At 43.0% G+C, this 17075-nt stretch overlaps 1 protein-coding gene across 2 annotated transcripts in view; it reads left to right on the forward strand.

Moving 5' to 3' along the window:
* The window catches only part of LAMA2 (laminin subunit alpha 2), a 1085231-nt gene that overhangs the window by 226001 nt on the left and 842155 nt on the right, over nt 1-17075 (forward strand). The window lies entirely within an intron of this gene.

Consider the following 17075-nt stretch of genomic DNA (forward strand, 5'->3'; position numbering starts at 1 on the left):
AGCGTTGACAGCCCGACTGAAGCTGTTGGTGACTTGCGGAAAAATGCACACATGCGGCGCACCTTTACCAGTAGCTCAGGCAAATTGGGGTAGTTTTTGAGAAACCGCTGAACCAAAAGGTTGAGCACATGGGCTAGGCATGGGATGTGTCTGAGCTTGACGAGCTCCAATGCCCCTACCAAGTTACGGCTATTATCAGACACAACCATGCCTGGTTTTAGGTTGAGTGGCTAGAGCAACAGCTCAGTCTGGTCTCTTGGTCTCTTATCCCCTGCCACAGCTCTGCGGCGGTGTGCTGTTTGTCCTCTAAGCATATCAGCTTCAGCACGGCTTGTTGCCGCTTCCCCACTGCAGTGCTACACTGCTTCCAGCTACCAACTGATGACTGACTGGTGCTGCACGCGGATAATTCGGAGGTGGAAGTGAAGGAGAAGTGGGGTTTGGAGCCACTAATGTAGGTGTTGGTGGAAACCCTGATCGACATAGGGCCCACAATCCTTGGTGTCGGTAGCACGTCAGGGCATGTGTGATGTTAAAGAACACATGTTGGTGTAAGGCGGGCACGGCATACCGTGAAAAATAGTGGCGGCTGGGGACTGCATAAAGAGGGATGGCCGCCAACATCAGGCTGCGGAAGGCCTCAGTGTCCATAAGCCTAAATGGCAACATTTCCAGGGCCAGTAATTTGGAAGGTTGCGCATTTAGTGCTATGGCCTGTGGGTGGGTAGCTGGGTATTTGCACTTGTGTCCAAAGGCCTGGGGTAAGGAAATTTGTATGCTGCGCTGGGACATGGAAATGGATGTGGCCGCTGATGGTGCTTGCGACGGTCCAGGTGCAGGTCGGGATGCACCTGCGCCTTCGACAGGGGATTGGCCAGCACATAACACAGGGGAAGAGGAGGCAGTGGTGTGACCCGCAGACACAGATTGTGGACCCAGGCGTTCGTCCCACTTATTACGGTGCTTGTATGCCATGTGGCGGATCATGTTGGTGGTGATGACGTTGCTAGTGTTCACGCCATGGCTCATTTTTGTATGGCACAGGTTGCAAACTACTATTTATTTGTCGACTGCACTTTCCTCAAAAAAGCGCCATACTGCGGAACATCTTCTCCTTGGCAAGGGAGATTTCCATGGAACAGTTGCAAGCTTGTGTGGTGTGGCCTGCCTTCTCCCTTTTGCCACCCCACTGCCTCTTCTACTTCCTGTTGCGGTGCTGCAGATCTTCCCCCTCTGTACTGCTGTCCTCGCTCGGCTTTCAACCTTCCTAGGTTGGGTCAGTGATCTTATCGTCCACCACCTCCTCTTCCACTTCCTCACTCTGATCATCCTCTTAATTTGTTGACCTAACCACAACTTCAGTGATTGACAACTGTGTCTCATCCTCTTCATCATCTCTTGAGACAGTAATTGCGGTTGACTCATTGGCAACTGTGTCTCATCATCATCCACCTCATTAAACACTAATTGCCGTTCCCCAAAGTCATGTTCTTGTGACTGTGGATGTTCAAGTGGTTGAGAATCAGGGCACAAGATCTCATGTCCCTCTTCAAGCATGCTTGGCGAGAGGGCCTAATCAAGTAATGATGATGAAAAGAGGTCTTCGCAATATCCGAGTGTGGGATCACTTGTTTGGCCTGACTGTAAATGGTAGGAGGAAGGAGGATCAGGGTGAGGATTGTGTTGACCAGACCTCTGGCTACTGAGACTGGACTTGGTGGAAGACAGGGTGGTGCTTAACCGACTGGAAGCATTATCTGCTGCAATCCAACCGACCACCTGGTCTGACTACAAGAGTATAGTCCTGTGCCGCCCTGCAAACTGGGACATGCAGCTAGGTATCTTGGATGATTGTATTTTTTGTGCTCTGGCAGCAGGCACTGTTTCTCCGCGCCCAGGGCCACGGCCTCTACGTGCACCATCAGATTCACAGCCACTTCCCCGTCCCTTACTCCTCGCCTTCTTCATTTTAAATGTGATATATGCTTGAAAGTATGTCACACGTACAGTAGCGTAGTATTTGGAAGTGTATGTGCAAAAAAATTTACAAAGGTATTTGTGATGAGGAAGCGTTATTCAGGACAGGTATCACAGGTAATGTCACAGTTCGCAGTTTCTATGAAAAAAGTGTACTGGATGTCACTGATATTTTAGGGATGCGCACACTTTAAACAGGAGATGTGGCTCGGGTAATTTTACTGTCCGCAGGGGACACCGCCTGCGGAGAAAGTGTACTGCATGTCACTGGACTGATATTTTAGGGATGCGCACACTTTAAACAGTAGATGTGGCACGGATATTTTTACTGTACGCAGGGGACACCGTCTACGGAAAAAGTGCACTGGATGTCACTGACATTTTAGGGTTACTGATATTTTAGGGATGTGCACACTTTAAACAGGAGATGTGGCGCCGATAATAACTGTCCGCAGCAGACACCGTCTATGGAAAAAGTGCAATGGATGTCACTGATATTTTAGGGATGAGCACAATTTACACTGGAGATGTGACGCAAATAATTTAACTGTCCGCAGCTGCCTATTTCCCTTTTTTTGCGCAGGATGCGCTACAAACATATATTGCTGCTCTCACACACAATAGTCCTTACAAGGACTTTTGGGTCTATGAAACGTTTTTGCAGAAAAGTTAAATTCAATTACACTCCCTACACTCTCTGTCCCTTCCTATGCTCAGCTCTCCCTGACTTAGAATGAGCCGAACACGAGTCATCAGGTGCTATATAGCACCCAATGACGCGTTTCGGCTAGCCAATCACTGTAATGCCAGTAGCCAACGTGGCTACTGGCATTACAGTGAGGGCAGTACTTACCTGCATGTTTATTGGCTGCTTAGCAGCCGCAAAACGTGCACGGAGGAGACTCGAGCACAGCTATGCTCTAGCCGAACTGGTATTCGGCCGAGCATGCTCGCTCAACACTAGTTGCTATAGATAACTTCACTTCTAATACATAAGAACCAAAGACAGTTACTGTGCTGTGTGGACAACACAATACACTATTTTTAAAGGGGTTATCTGACTTCTAAAAATGGGAAAAACAGCAAATGTTATAAAATAAAATAAAACACTAGTCACCTCTTCAATATCCTGCAGAGCCATTGCTGTTTCCGCTCCAGTATTCAGTTGTCTCAGCGGTCACATGTGTACTGATGAACATGAACACATGACCACTGAGGTCACTAATGACCTGCACCAGATACTTGTAAACAATGAGTAATGGTCCACCACAGCATCAGTTCCAGATAATCAAATGATCCCATCAAATGATCCCACCATGAGGCCTGAGGTGACTAGTGTTTTTTTTGTAATTTAATAAAATTTGATGCTGTTTTTCATTTTATTTTTGGTCATATGACCAAGTTAATCTTCATTCACCGAGGAAAGTGAAGTAACCGATTGCCGACTATAAATGTAATCACACACAACAGATTTGTTCCATAAATTGAGGCAACTGTCCCATTCATCTGACTGAGGTTTGGAGAAATCCATGTACACACTGCAGAACAACCCGAGACACATGGAATAGAGAGCTGAGAGCAAGTCATGAAACTACACTTCAATACTGTGGGTTTACTTCAAACCAAATGCCTTCTACTAATCAGAAAAAAAAAACATTACAATGGCATATTGTATGTATTTTGGCCGACATAGACATATGAGCATTAAAAGTCTTCACTGGGACAGTTAGAAAAAAAAGCCAGGTCTACAAAAATAATGGATGACAAACTGATGACAAACTGAAGACAAAAGCTAGGCTCACAGATGGAGGTTGTGCCTTCTATTTTTGCCTCCATTTTTATATTTCTATTGTGAAACCCAGTGAAGATATTGTAGCATTTTATAAACACATAGAAAATGAGAAGCTGCGGTGTAGAACGAATGCAAGCACATGCCAAGAGTTAATGAAGGATGCGTTTTAAAGCGCATTAACTTCTCAGCATTGTCCTTATGGAAGATATAATTTCAAACACCATCAATTTATCAGTGTATCTAATTAATTAGGATTAAGTGTTCATAATGGGGATTACAGTTAATTGTTGATTCATCTACCATTTTTCATTTCTAATTCCACCATCCATTTGACCCAAGAAGGTTGGAAAGAAATGACAAAGAGATACCATTTTGCATGCTTTCATTTAGTCTCTTCATTAATATACTTATTTGCTGCTGCCTGCTTAGTTTTTAATGCATAAAATTGTCTCTCATACACATTGCAATTTTACTATTCTGTGCACCACCAATAGAAGTAAGAGGTCATGATAGGATTCAATAGAACTTTTAGGTAACTCTGAATGTCTTTGACTTCATGTGGAGGCTATGGAGTGTTTGTTCTGCTAGATTCCACATAAGTCTAACTAAAAAAAAAGTGTCATATTTCATCGTAAGCCACATTAAAAACATACTATTACTTAGAAGCATCCTATGGAGTACCATGTGGCTGTACGGTTGTATGCATACGAGTCTGTTGTGTGCATGAGACCTGATGAATTCTGATAAAGGGTGATGTGTTCATATTTTAGATTTTAAAGGGAACCTGTCACCTAAAAAACGCATCCCAAACCTCCAGCATTACCTTAAAGTAGCCAGCAGTAGGTTCCTAAAGATCCTATTCTTCCTACGGCCAGATGCGTAAAAATCTTGAAAAACAAACTTTATTCCCTATGTAACAGCAGAGCTTCAAGTCAAGATAACCACGCCCCCTTTCCATGCCCCTTCGCTTTTGATTGACAGCTGATAGCTTTCGGCTGTTCAGCAAAGCCGGCCGAGTGTGAGTGCGCGTCAGACGTTCACGTGTGCGGCTGTCAATCAGAGGTGAAGGCGCAGGGAAATGGGGCGTGGTTATCCTGACTTGAAGCGAGGAGGCCGTTGCCCCCTTGACTTCAAACTCTGCTGTTACATAGCGCATGCAGGGGAATAAAGTTTGTTTTTCAAGATTTTGGTGCATCTGGCCGGAGGAAGAATAGGATCTTTAGGAACATACTGCTGGCTACTTTAAGGTAATGATGACGGTTTTGGAGGCGTTTTTTAGGTGATTCCCTTTAACCTCTTCAGGACACAGGGCATACAGGTACGCCATTATGTCCTGGTACTTAAGGACACAGGGCGTACCTGTACGCCATGTGTATTTCTGATCACCGCCGCGCGGCGGGCGGTGATCGGAAGCCAGTGCCTGCTCAAATCATTGAGCAGGCACATCGGCTAAATGCGCGGTAGGGTCCCGTGACCCCCCATGTTGGTAATCGCCGCAAACCGCAGGTCAATTCAGACTTGCGGTTTGCGGCTTTTATCTATTGCGGTGGCGGTGATCGGCAGTGCCATCGGGTCCCCATGTGGCTGTAGGGGGGACCCGATGGCATGGAAGGCAGCGCAATGTCTAAGGAAGGCATCGCGCTGCCTTCCGGTGACGAGCCTGTGAGATCCAGCCCCCTGGATCTCACAGGCCGGAAGCTGTATGAGTAATACACACAGTATTACTCATACAGCCAATGGATTCCAATACAGAAGTATTGGAATGCATTGTAAAGGATTAGACCCCCAAATGTTCAAGTCCCAAAGTGGGACAAAAAATAAAGTTAAAAAAAAGTTGAAAAAATAAACAAAAACGTAATTTTCCCCAAATAAAGTTAAAAAAATTTGGTAAAAAATAGGAAAAAAAAAAGTATACATATTTGGTATCGCCGCGTCCGTATCGACCGGCTCTATAAAAATATCACATGACCTAAACCCTCAGATGAACACCGTAAAAAATAAAAACTGTGCTAAATAAACCATTTTTTTGTCACCTTACATCACAAAAAGTACAAGAGCAAGCGATCAAAATGGCGTTTGCCCACCAAAATAGTACCAATCTAACCGTCACCTCATCCCTCAAAAAATTTGCCCCTACCTGAGACAATCGCCCCCAAAAAAAAAAACTATGGCTCAGAATATGGAGACACAGTCCAGCAAAATCTGCCTTCCAAAAACCGTATGGCATTCCTTTCCTTCTGCGCCCTACCGTGTGCCCGTACAGCAGTTTAAGACCACATATGGGGTGTTTCTGTAAACTACAGAATAAGGGCCATAAATATTGAGTTTTGTTTGGCTGTTAACCCTTGCTTTGTTACTGGAAAAAATGGATTAAAATTGAAAATTTGCCCAAAAATTTAAATTATGAAATTTCATCTCCATTCGCCAATAATTCTTGTGGAACACCTAAAGGGTTAACGACGTTTGTAAAATATGTTTTGAATACAGTGAGGAGTGTAGTTTTTTTAGATGGGGTCACTTTTATGGAGTTTCTACTCTAGGGTTGCATCAGGGGGGCTTCAAATGGGACATGGTGTCAAAAAAAACAGTCCAGCAAATCTGCCTTCCAAAAACCGTATGGCATTCCTTTCCTTCTGCGCCTTGCCGTGTGCCCGTACAGCGGTTTACGACCACAAATGGGGTGTTTCTGTAAACTACAGAATCAGGGCCATAAATATTGAGTTTGGTTTGGCTGTTAACCCTTGCTTTGTAACTGGAAAAAAAATGTTAAAATGGAAAATCTGCCAAAAAAGTGAAATTTTTAAATTGTATCTCTATTTTCCATTAATTCTTGTGGAACACCTAAAGGGTTAACAAAGTTAGTAAAACAAGTTTTGAATACTTTGAGGGGTGTAGTTTATAGAATGGGGTCATTTTTGGGTGGTTTCTATTATGTAAGCCTCGCAAAGTGACTTCAGACCTGAACTGGTCCCTAAAAATTGGGTTTTTGAAAATTTCTAAAAAAATTTCAAGATTTGCTTCTAAATTTCTTAGCCTTGTAAATAAAATATCATTCCCAAAATGATCCAAACATGAAGTAGACATATGGGGAATGTAAAGTAATAACTATTTTTGTAGGTATTACTTTGTATTATACAGGGTGGGCCATTTATATGGATACACCTTAATAAAATGGGAATGGTTGGTGATATTAACTTCCTGTTTGTGGCACATTAGTATATGTGAGGGGGGAAACTTTTCAAGATGGGTGGTGACCATGGCGGCCATTTTGAAGTTGGCCATTTTGAATCCAACTTTTGTTTTTTCAATAGGAAGAGGGTCATGTGACACATCAAACTTATTGGGAATTTCACAAGAAAAACAATGGTGTGCTTGGTTTTAACGTAACTTTATTCTGTATCATCTGAAGGCAATCGTCTATGCTGTGAAGATACGAGATGTGCAGCACCTGAAACTACGGATACTGGAAGCCTGTGCTAGCATTTCTCCTGAGGTGTTGCTATCAGTGTGTGAAGAGTGGGAGAAGAGGGTTGCATTGACAATCCAACACAATGGGCAGCACATTGAACACATTTTATAAGTGGTCAGAAACTTGTAAATAACTCATGAAAGAAAAAAGTTGCGTCAAAACCAAGCACACCATTGTTTTTCTTGTGAAATTCCCAATAAGTTTGATGTATCACATGACCCTCTTCCTATTGAAAAAACAAAAGTTGGATTCAAAATGGCCGACTTCAAAATGGCCGCCATGGTCACCACCCATCTTGAAAAGTTTTCCCCCTCACATATATTAATGTGCCACAAACAGGAAGTTAATATCACCAACCATTCCCATTTTATTAAGGTGTATCCATATAAATGGCCCACCTTGTAGAAGTAGAGAAATTGAAACTTGGAAATTTGCAATTTTCTACAAATTTTTGGTAAATTTGGTATTTTTTTATAAATATATATATATTTTTTTTACTTCATTTTACCAGTGTCATGAAGTACAATATGTGACAAAAAAACAATCTCAGAATGGCCTGTATAAGTCAAAGCGTTTTAAAGTTATCACCACTTAAAGTCACACTAGTCAGATTTGCAAAAAATGGCCTGGTCCTTAAGGTGAAATAAGGCTGTGTCCTTAAGGAGTTAATGGTCGTAGGGCTGTACTAGCTATTTAAAGGGATATTCCTATCCCAATATTTGTGGCAAATCTCTAGGATATGCTATCAATGTCAGATAGGTACAAGTCCCACCTTTGGGACCATTATCTATCTCAGAATGGGCTACCAGAAGTGAACATGCGTGACCACTCTCCTTTAACCTTATGGGAGTTCTGAAAATAGTTTTGCACTGGCTTTGCTATTTCCGGCAGTCCCATAGCAGTGAAAGAAGAGGTGGCTCTGCATACTCACTGTGCTCTCTATTCGCCGCTTAATGACTTCCAAAAATAGCCCAGCAAGCAGTATGCTCCCCTTCACTTCAGGGACCCTGTTCTGGCAATAGGAGTGGGTCTCAGAGGTGGGAGCTACAGTTATCTGAGATTGAAGGCATATCCTGGCAATATGCCATCACAGTTTAAGATGGGAATAACCCTTTAACTATATGGAGTTGAGAATATAGGGGATTTTATTTATGCCAGTTTTAGTCCTAATGGTGCTAATGTACACTACGACAAATGTATCAAGAGGTACAGGCATCTTTGCATGTCCATGCAACAGAAAATCAAATCTTCATTCTTAAGCTAGTGGCTTGTGTAGGTTTTGTACCATTTGTATGCCAAAAAGTGATGTATATATTAAAACAAAGTCACACATTTTTAACACAAATGATGCTTAGTAATAATTTGTGAATTCGGATAGCAATTGTTTGGTAAATTCCCCTTTAGTCTTTTGTATTTAAGCCTTTTTTGCAGAGTAAATGTCTGAAAGCAATAAGAGGTTCACATTTTGTACCATGATGAACAGTAGTATATTGCAAGAGAGATAGGGACAATAAATAGCACAACAATATTCCATTACATTAGCACTATATATAAAATATATGTAATGAACTGACAAATTAAAAAATTATCATCAATAAAGTATGTTCAGTATTACCCTGTCCACACAATCACAATAATTACTGCAATAAAAAAGTTGATACTGAGTAGATAATTGTAATTTTAACTTGGGCATTTACATTTTTCAATGTTTCAACAAATTGACTAATTAAAATAATAATAATAATAATAATAATAATAATAATAATAATAATAATAATAATAATTAACTTTAGTTGTTTTAGACAAGAGGACGTTTTGGTTTCCAAGTGTATAATCAAGGGGGAAAAAAACTATACTTGTTTGTCTAAGTAGAATACACTAGTACTTAGGGCTCTTTCACACGGGCGTTGCGGGAAAATGTGCGGGTGCGTTGCGGGAACACCCGCGATTTTTCCACACGAGTGCAAAACATTGTAATGCGTTTTGCACTCGCGTGAGAAAAATTGCGTGTGTTTGGTACCCAAACCCGAACTTCTTCTTAAAAGTTCGGGCTTGGGATCGGTGTTCTGTAGATTGTATTATTTTCCCTTATAACATGGTTATAAGGGAAAATAATAGCATTCTGAATACAGAATGCATAGTAAAACATCGCTGGAGGGGTTAAAAAAAAATACACTGCTCAAAAAAATAAAGGGAAGACTTAAACAACACAATGTAACTCCAAGTCAATTACACTTCTGTGAAATCAAACTGTCCACTTAGGAAGCAACACTGAGTGACAATCAATTTCACATGCTGTTGTGCAAATGGGATAGACAACAGGTGGAAATTATAGGCAATTAGTAAGACACCCCCAATAAAGGAGTGGTTCTGCAGGTGGTAACCACAGACCACTTCTCAGTTCCTATGCTTCCTGGCTGATGTTTTGGTCACTTTTGAATGCTGCCGGTGCTTTCACTCTAGTGGTAGCATGAGACGGAGTCTACAACCCACACAAGTGGCTCAGGTAGTGCAGCTTATCCAGGATGGCACATCAATGCGAGCTGTGGCAAGAAGGTTTGCTGTGTCTGTCAGCGTAGTGTCCAGAGCATGGAGGCGCTACCAGGAGACAGACCAGTACATCAGGAGACGTGGAGGAGGCCGTAGGAGGGCAACAACCCAGCAGCAGGACCGCTACCTCTGCCTTTGTGCAAGGAGGAACAGGAGGAGCACTGCCAGAGCCCTGCAAAATGACCTCCAGCAGGCCACAAATGTGCATGTGTCTGTTCAAACGGTCAGAAACAGACTCCATGAGGGTGATATGAGGGCCCGACGTCCACAGGTGGGGGTTGTGCTTACAGCCCAACACCGTGCAGGACGTTTAGCATTTGCCAGAGAACACCAAGATTGGCAAATTCGCCACTGGCGCCCTGTGCTCTTCACAGATGAAAGCAGGTTCACACTGAGCACATGTGACAGATGTGACAGAGTCTGGAGACGCCGTGGAGAAGGTTCTGCTGCCTGCAACATCCTCCAGCATGACCGGTTTGGCATTGGGTCAGTAATGGTGTGGGGTGGCATTTCTTTGGAAAAAAGCCCTCCATGTGCTCGCCAGAGGTAGCCTGACTGCCATTAGGTACCGAGATGAGATACTCAGACCCCTTGTGAGACCATATGCTGGTGCGGTTGGCCCTGGGTTCCTCCTAATGCAAGACAATGCTAGACCTCATGTGGCTGGAGTGTGTCAGCAGTTCCTGCAAGACGAAGGCATTGATGCTATGGACTGGCCCGCCCGTTCCCCAGACCTGAATCCAATTGAGCACATCTGGGACATCATGTCTCGCTCTATCCACCAACGTCACGTTGCACCACAGACTGTCCAGGAGTTGGCAGATGCTTTAGTGCAGGTCTGGGAGGAGATCCCTCAGGAGACCGTCCGCCACCTTATCAGGAGCATGCACAGGCGTTGTAGGGAGGTCATACAGGCACGTGGAGGCCACACACACTACTGAGCCTCATTTTGACTTGTTTTAAGGACATTACATCAAAGTTGGATCAGCCTGTAGTGTGTTTTTCCACTTTAATTTTGAGTGTGACTCCAAATCCAGACCTCCATGGGTTAAAAAATTTGATTTCCATTTTTTTATTTTTGTGTGATTTTGTTGTCAGCACATTCAACTATGTAAAGAACAAAGTATTTCAGAAAAATATTTAATTAATTCAGATCTAGGATGTGTTATTTTTGTGTTCCCTTTATTTTTTTGAGCAGTGTATATATATATATATATATATATATATATATATATATAGATGAAAAAACGGACAGCACTCCAGGTAAAAATTGATGGTGTTTATTCACCCATGTGGATGGCAACGTTTCAGCTCATACAAGAGCCTTTGTCAAGCAATGAACACAATACAAAAGGGGGTATATATAGGCCAACCCCTATGACATCATAATGTGATCAATTATCAGCCAAATACAATAAAGTGCAAATAGTGCATATATAATACATAAAAACGTAAGTGTAACAGTATACAATATACCAATGAATCAGTGGTATATATCAAATACATTATAAAGTAAATGCGTAATCGCAATAAAGTGCATAAAGGTAAATTGGTTAATCAATATACATCAGGTGTGTACTGGAATATATAATAAGTGGGAAGGACAAAATGATGCTGCCAAAGGGAGGAGGAGCGATGACATACCCGGTGTCGCTCGATGCCACACATGTCGATCACCGCCACGTCCGGCGTTCAGGTGGATGCAGTGCGCAGGCGCCAAGTCGCGTGAGGAGTGAGATGTAACTTCCTCACATGACGTAGCCGGCGCATGCGCATGAGTGTAAAAAGCTATGTCGGCCATCTTGGAAGTGGTAAAAACCTCAAATGGGAAGAAGCGCAGACAATAGACCGCAACAAAGACGCGATATAATGTGATAACCTCACAGGTAACAGTGGGAATATGCGCAGAATGACAATACTTAGATCAAACAGAAAAAAGGTAACTAATGTTGATCACTGTGTGTGCGCATAGCCTGACAATGAACAGAGTAGCGCAAAACGGAAACAGTGCCGTTCACCTAATTGTGAATCCACAAGGAACCGAGAAAAACGAGTGCAAAAAATGCAACACACTTCCCCAAATGAGCCATCTGAAGCAATGCACCCAGCAGCAACCATGCTGCGGGCATGCCACAAAAAGGCCCACAGTTCCCCATGGACACACATATGATGTAGGACACACAATATACAACGCAATGTACCAAATACATAAAAATCTGAAAAAAGTGGGACTACAGCAGAAAACGACAAAAACACTGCATGAAAACATGTAGGCAAATACGGGGCATATCGGGTACGTCTCACTTCTCCAACCTGCAGCATCATTCTTGTCTGTGTACAAAAAAGAAGAGAATAAAAATAAGAAACTGGCTCAATAGTGTTCGAAATACACTAAATACCCTCAAAAGATAGACACATATCGCATACATACCAATTGTGGGGCAAACTGCTCCTCTAAACATATAACCCCGGGTTGTAATCCGCATTGAGACCATTAGGTCTCAAGCTGTTGAGGGTATAAATCCAAAAAAGCTCTCTTTTTCTAAGGATCAACACCCTGTTGCCCCCACGTCTGGGCATGGGAATGTGGTCAATGGCCCAACATTTAAGGTCTCTTTCGGAGTGTTGAAGCTCCGTAAAATGTTTGGCAACAGGGAGGTCCTTTCTTTTTTTGCGTATTGACAATCGATGATTGTTCAACCGCATTCTGAGATCCGTCGACGTTTCACCCACATACAATAATTTACATGGACAGATCAAAACGTAAATTACATAGTTTGAATTGCATGTAAGGTGAAATCGGATAGGGTAAGAAACTCCAGTGGTAGGATGGACAAAGGTAGACCCCCTACCCATGTGTTTGCAATCAATACAACACAAGCAGGGGAAACTACCCTTGCCATGTGTGGTTAAAGAGGTTTGAACAGACTTGGACCTAGGCCCAATGTCTGCTCTGACAAGTTGATCACGTAGATTCCTAGATCGACAGAAAGAGAAGAGGGGAGGGGATCTAAATTCTAAGATCTCACTGTGACACCCACCCAGAATCCCCCAATGTCGCTTGATAATGCGATTGATGGCCTCACTTTGCTCCGTATATTTGGAGATGAAGGGTATCCGACTGATGGACCTATCGGATACTCTCCTCTCCAAAGTGCTGCTCCTATCTACACCATGGACCTTTTGTATGTGAGAATCCAGGAGCTGGGTGGGATACCCCCTATTCTGAAATTTCCTGGACATGTTGTCCAAGGCCAGGTCAACCTGTTCAGGTTCAGAAACAATGCGTTTTACTCTAAGAAACTGAGAAAAAGGCAAACATTTAAGCATACTCCGGGGATGCCCACTATTAAAACAAAGAAGGGTGTTTTTATCTGTGGGCTTGGTGTACAACCGTGTATGCAGCTTACCCTGATTGTAAATGACCGTGGTATCCAGGAACTGCAATTCAGTCTCAGAGTGTACCAAGGTGAATTGAAGGTCCCTATTGACACTATTGAGAAATAGGTGAAAATCATCAAGTTGGGCAACACTACCTGTCCATATGAGGAAGATGTCGTTGATGTATCTCCACCACCGGAGCAAATGGCTGCGGTGGTGTGATACAAGGACGACATCTTCCTCAAAGCACCTCATAAAGATATTAGCATACGTAGGTGCTACGTTAGATCCCATAGCCACGCCCCTTTGTTGTTGAAAAAACGTGTCCTGAAAAAGGAAATAGTTGTATCTTAAGATGATCTGTAATAGATCAATGATAAACTGTCTAGCAGCCGTGGAGTAAGATGAAGAACCCAACATACGTTCAATGGCACCAATACCCAAATCATGGTCAATCGAGGTATATAATGAGGTGACATCGAAAGATGCCAGGTGGACCTCATGGACACCAGTAAAATCAATTTTATCCAGCCTACACAGGAAATCAGTCGTATCCTGTATATACGACTCCGCCCCTGTAGCAAAATCATGCAAGACTTTATCAAGGAAGATGGCAATGCAACTAAAGATAGAGTCCGAACCGGACACAATCGGACGTCCGGGTGGATCAACAAGCGACTTGTGCACTTTAGGAAGAATATATAAAACAGGTGTGACCGGATGGTCAACAGTGAGAAAAGTGCACAAGTCCTCATCAATAGTGCCAGCCAGTCTGGCATCAGCCAAACATTCCCTGATAAGTCTGGCTATGCCAAATTTGGGGTCAGTCTGAAGGACCGAATAAACATCCTTGTCATCCAGCTGACGTAGAATCTCACTTATATATTTACTGGTGTCCATGACGACGACAGAGCCACCCTTATCCGCAGGTTTAATTGTCAAAGAAGGGTCCTGTCTGAGTTGGTCAAGTGCTTCAATCTCCACCTTAGAAAGATTAGGATGTTTGAAAACATAATCCTTACATCTCAATTTATACACGTTTATGTCAGCAGTGACAGCAGAGATAAATGCATCAACAGAGGCTTCATTGACAATGGGGGAAAAATGGCTCTTAATGGACAGAATCGAGGCGTCTCAGGGAGAACTCGCTAGCCTGAGGCGCCGCGATCCGTGTCCTAGTGTTGAACCATACTTTTAACTTGATTCTGCGAAAAAATGCAGATAAATCAGAGTCCAGATCAAACCAGTTAGGGGAAGACATGGGACAGAAAGAAAGTCCTCTATTAAGAACACTCACTTGTGCTGGGGTAAGCATCCTACTGGATAAGTTGATGACAGTCACTTCCTCTTGTTCACCAGAGATTTGCTGGTCTGAGCTCTGGTTTTGTTGATTCCGGACACAGTTGGTTCTACGGTGTCTGCGACCTCCTCTCCTGGTCCGACCACGTTTTTCCTTTGTGTGTCCACATTGTTCCCTAAAAAAGGAGTAGACGCTGCAAAAGTAGCTGGTGTGTTCCTTTTTCTCTTTCTTGGATCTTTGAAATTGGAATTCATGGCGTCAGCCTGCCAAGTATAAACCGCATCCTTTTTATAGTCATCGGAGTCACGATTCCATTTAGATCTTTTGCCTTCCTCCAATTCGGTTTTAGCACGTGCCACATGAGCCAATACGTTATCGCTGAACAATGCATATTCCTCACTGGACAAGGATGTCCGTAATGTGAGGTCAATCTCAGCCGTATCATTGGCAATGATGGATAATTCCTGTTGCAAATACTGAATATTTAACAGGATAAAATCAAGTGAATACCGATTGGATAGCATTTCAAACTTCTTGCAAAATGATGCATTATGTGAAAATAAATTAGGTCTCAAATTGGACCGCATGCCACGTGGAATTCTCTGCATTTTGAAATATTCACCAAGAGTGGTCATGTGTAGCCGTAGTGAAGCCGTCTTTTTGGACAGGAACTCGAACTTCTTTTTGAGCTCATGAATAGAGGGGGTGTTCAAAAAAGCAGCATCTCCCCCAATGTCATGCAATATGCGATCGGTCTCCTCCTGGGAGTACGATCGGTCTCCTCCTGCGCTTCTTCCCATTTGAGGTTTTTACCACTTCCAAGATGGCCGACATAGCTTTTTACACTCATGCGCATGCGCCGGCTACGTCATGTGAGGAAGTTACATCTCACTCCTCACGCGACTTGGCGCCTGCGCACTGCATCCACCTGAACGCCGGACGTGGCGGTGATCGACATGTGTGGCATCGAGCGACACCGGGTATGTCATCGCTCCTCCTCCCTTTGGCAGCATCATTTTGTCCTTCCCACTTATTATATATTCCAGTACACACCTGATGTATATTGATTAACCAATTTACCTTTATGCACTTTATTGCGATTGCGCATTTACTTTATTATGTATTTGATATATACCACTGATTCATTGATATATTGTATACTGTTACACTTACGTTTTTATGTATTATATATGCACTATTTGCACTTTATTGTATTTGGCTGATAATTGATCACATTGTGATGTCATAGTGGTTGGCCTATATATACCCCCTTTTGTATTGTGTTCATTGCTTGACTAAGGCTCTTGTATGAGCTGAAACGTTGCCATCCACATGGGTGAATAAACACCATCAATTTTTACCTGGAGTGCTGTCCGTTTTTTCATCTACTATTGACGGGGTAAGCTGCTACATCCCTGGACATAGCACCCTTCTTGTGTTGTTCTTCCGGTGCCGCCATTGTTTTCTTTTTTTATATATATATATATATATATATATATATATAATAGAAATTTAACTCACCTTAGTCCACTTGATCGCGTAGCCCGGCATCTCCTTCTTTCTTCATATGATCTCTGTGCAGCAACAGGACCTTTGGTGACGTCATTCCGGTCATCACATGATCCATCACCATGGTAAAAGATCATGTGATGATCGGAGTGACGTCACCAAAGGTCCTTTACCTGTAAAATGCTCACCACAGGTCCTGTTCAGCAAAGGAGACAGAAGGAGATGCCGGGCCGCGATCAAGTGGACTAAGGTGAGTTAAATTGTTATTATTATTTTTTTAACCCCTCCATCGATGTTTTACTAAACATTCTGTATTCAGAATGCTATTATTTTCCCTTATAACCATCTCCATCCCAATCGTCTCCTAGCAACCGTGCGTTAAAATCGCACCGCATCCGCACTTGCTTGCGGATGCTTGCGATTTTCACGCAACCCCATTCATTTCTATGGGGTCTGCGTTACGTAAAAAACGCACAAAGAGGAGCATGCTGCGATTTTCACGCAACGCACAAGTGATGCGTGAAAATCACCACTCATGTGAACAGCCCCATAGAAATGAATGGGTCGGTATTCAGTACGGGTGCAATGCGTTCACCTCCCGCATCGCATCCTCGCGGAATACTCGCTCGTGTGAAAGGGGCCTTAGGCATTTGAGAATGCCCCAGTTTTTCCAGTTTTTGTGCTGCATTTGTAGGCTGTTTTTTTCTCTCCATTCTTTCCAGTTCATCCCAAACTAACTCAGTAGAGTTTAGGTCTGGAGACTATGCAGGCCATTCCGTTCTTTGAAGCCTACCACCTTGTCCTTGTCTTCTAAGGTAGTTCTGACATAATCTAGAACAGGGATCAGCAACCTTCGGCACTCCAGCTGTTGTGAAACTACAATTCCCAGCATGCTCCATTAATTTCTATGTAGGTTCTTAGAAGAGCAGAGCAAGTATGCATGCTGGGAGTTGTAGTTTCACAACAGCTGGAGTGCCGGAGGTTGCCTACCCCTGATCTAGAAGTATGTTTTGGGTTATTCATTGTCTTCCTGTAATATTAACAACTAGGCGTAGAACAGAGGGTATTGTATGGAGCTTCAAAGTGTTGTAGCAGCC

This window comes from Bufo bufo, chromosome 4 (genome assembly GCF_905171765.1).
Source record: "Bufo bufo chromosome 4, aBufBuf1.1, whole genome shotgun sequence".
In the NCBI taxonomy this organism is placed as follows: Eukaryota; Metazoa; Chordata; class Amphibia; order Anura; family Bufonidae; genus Bufo; species Bufo bufo.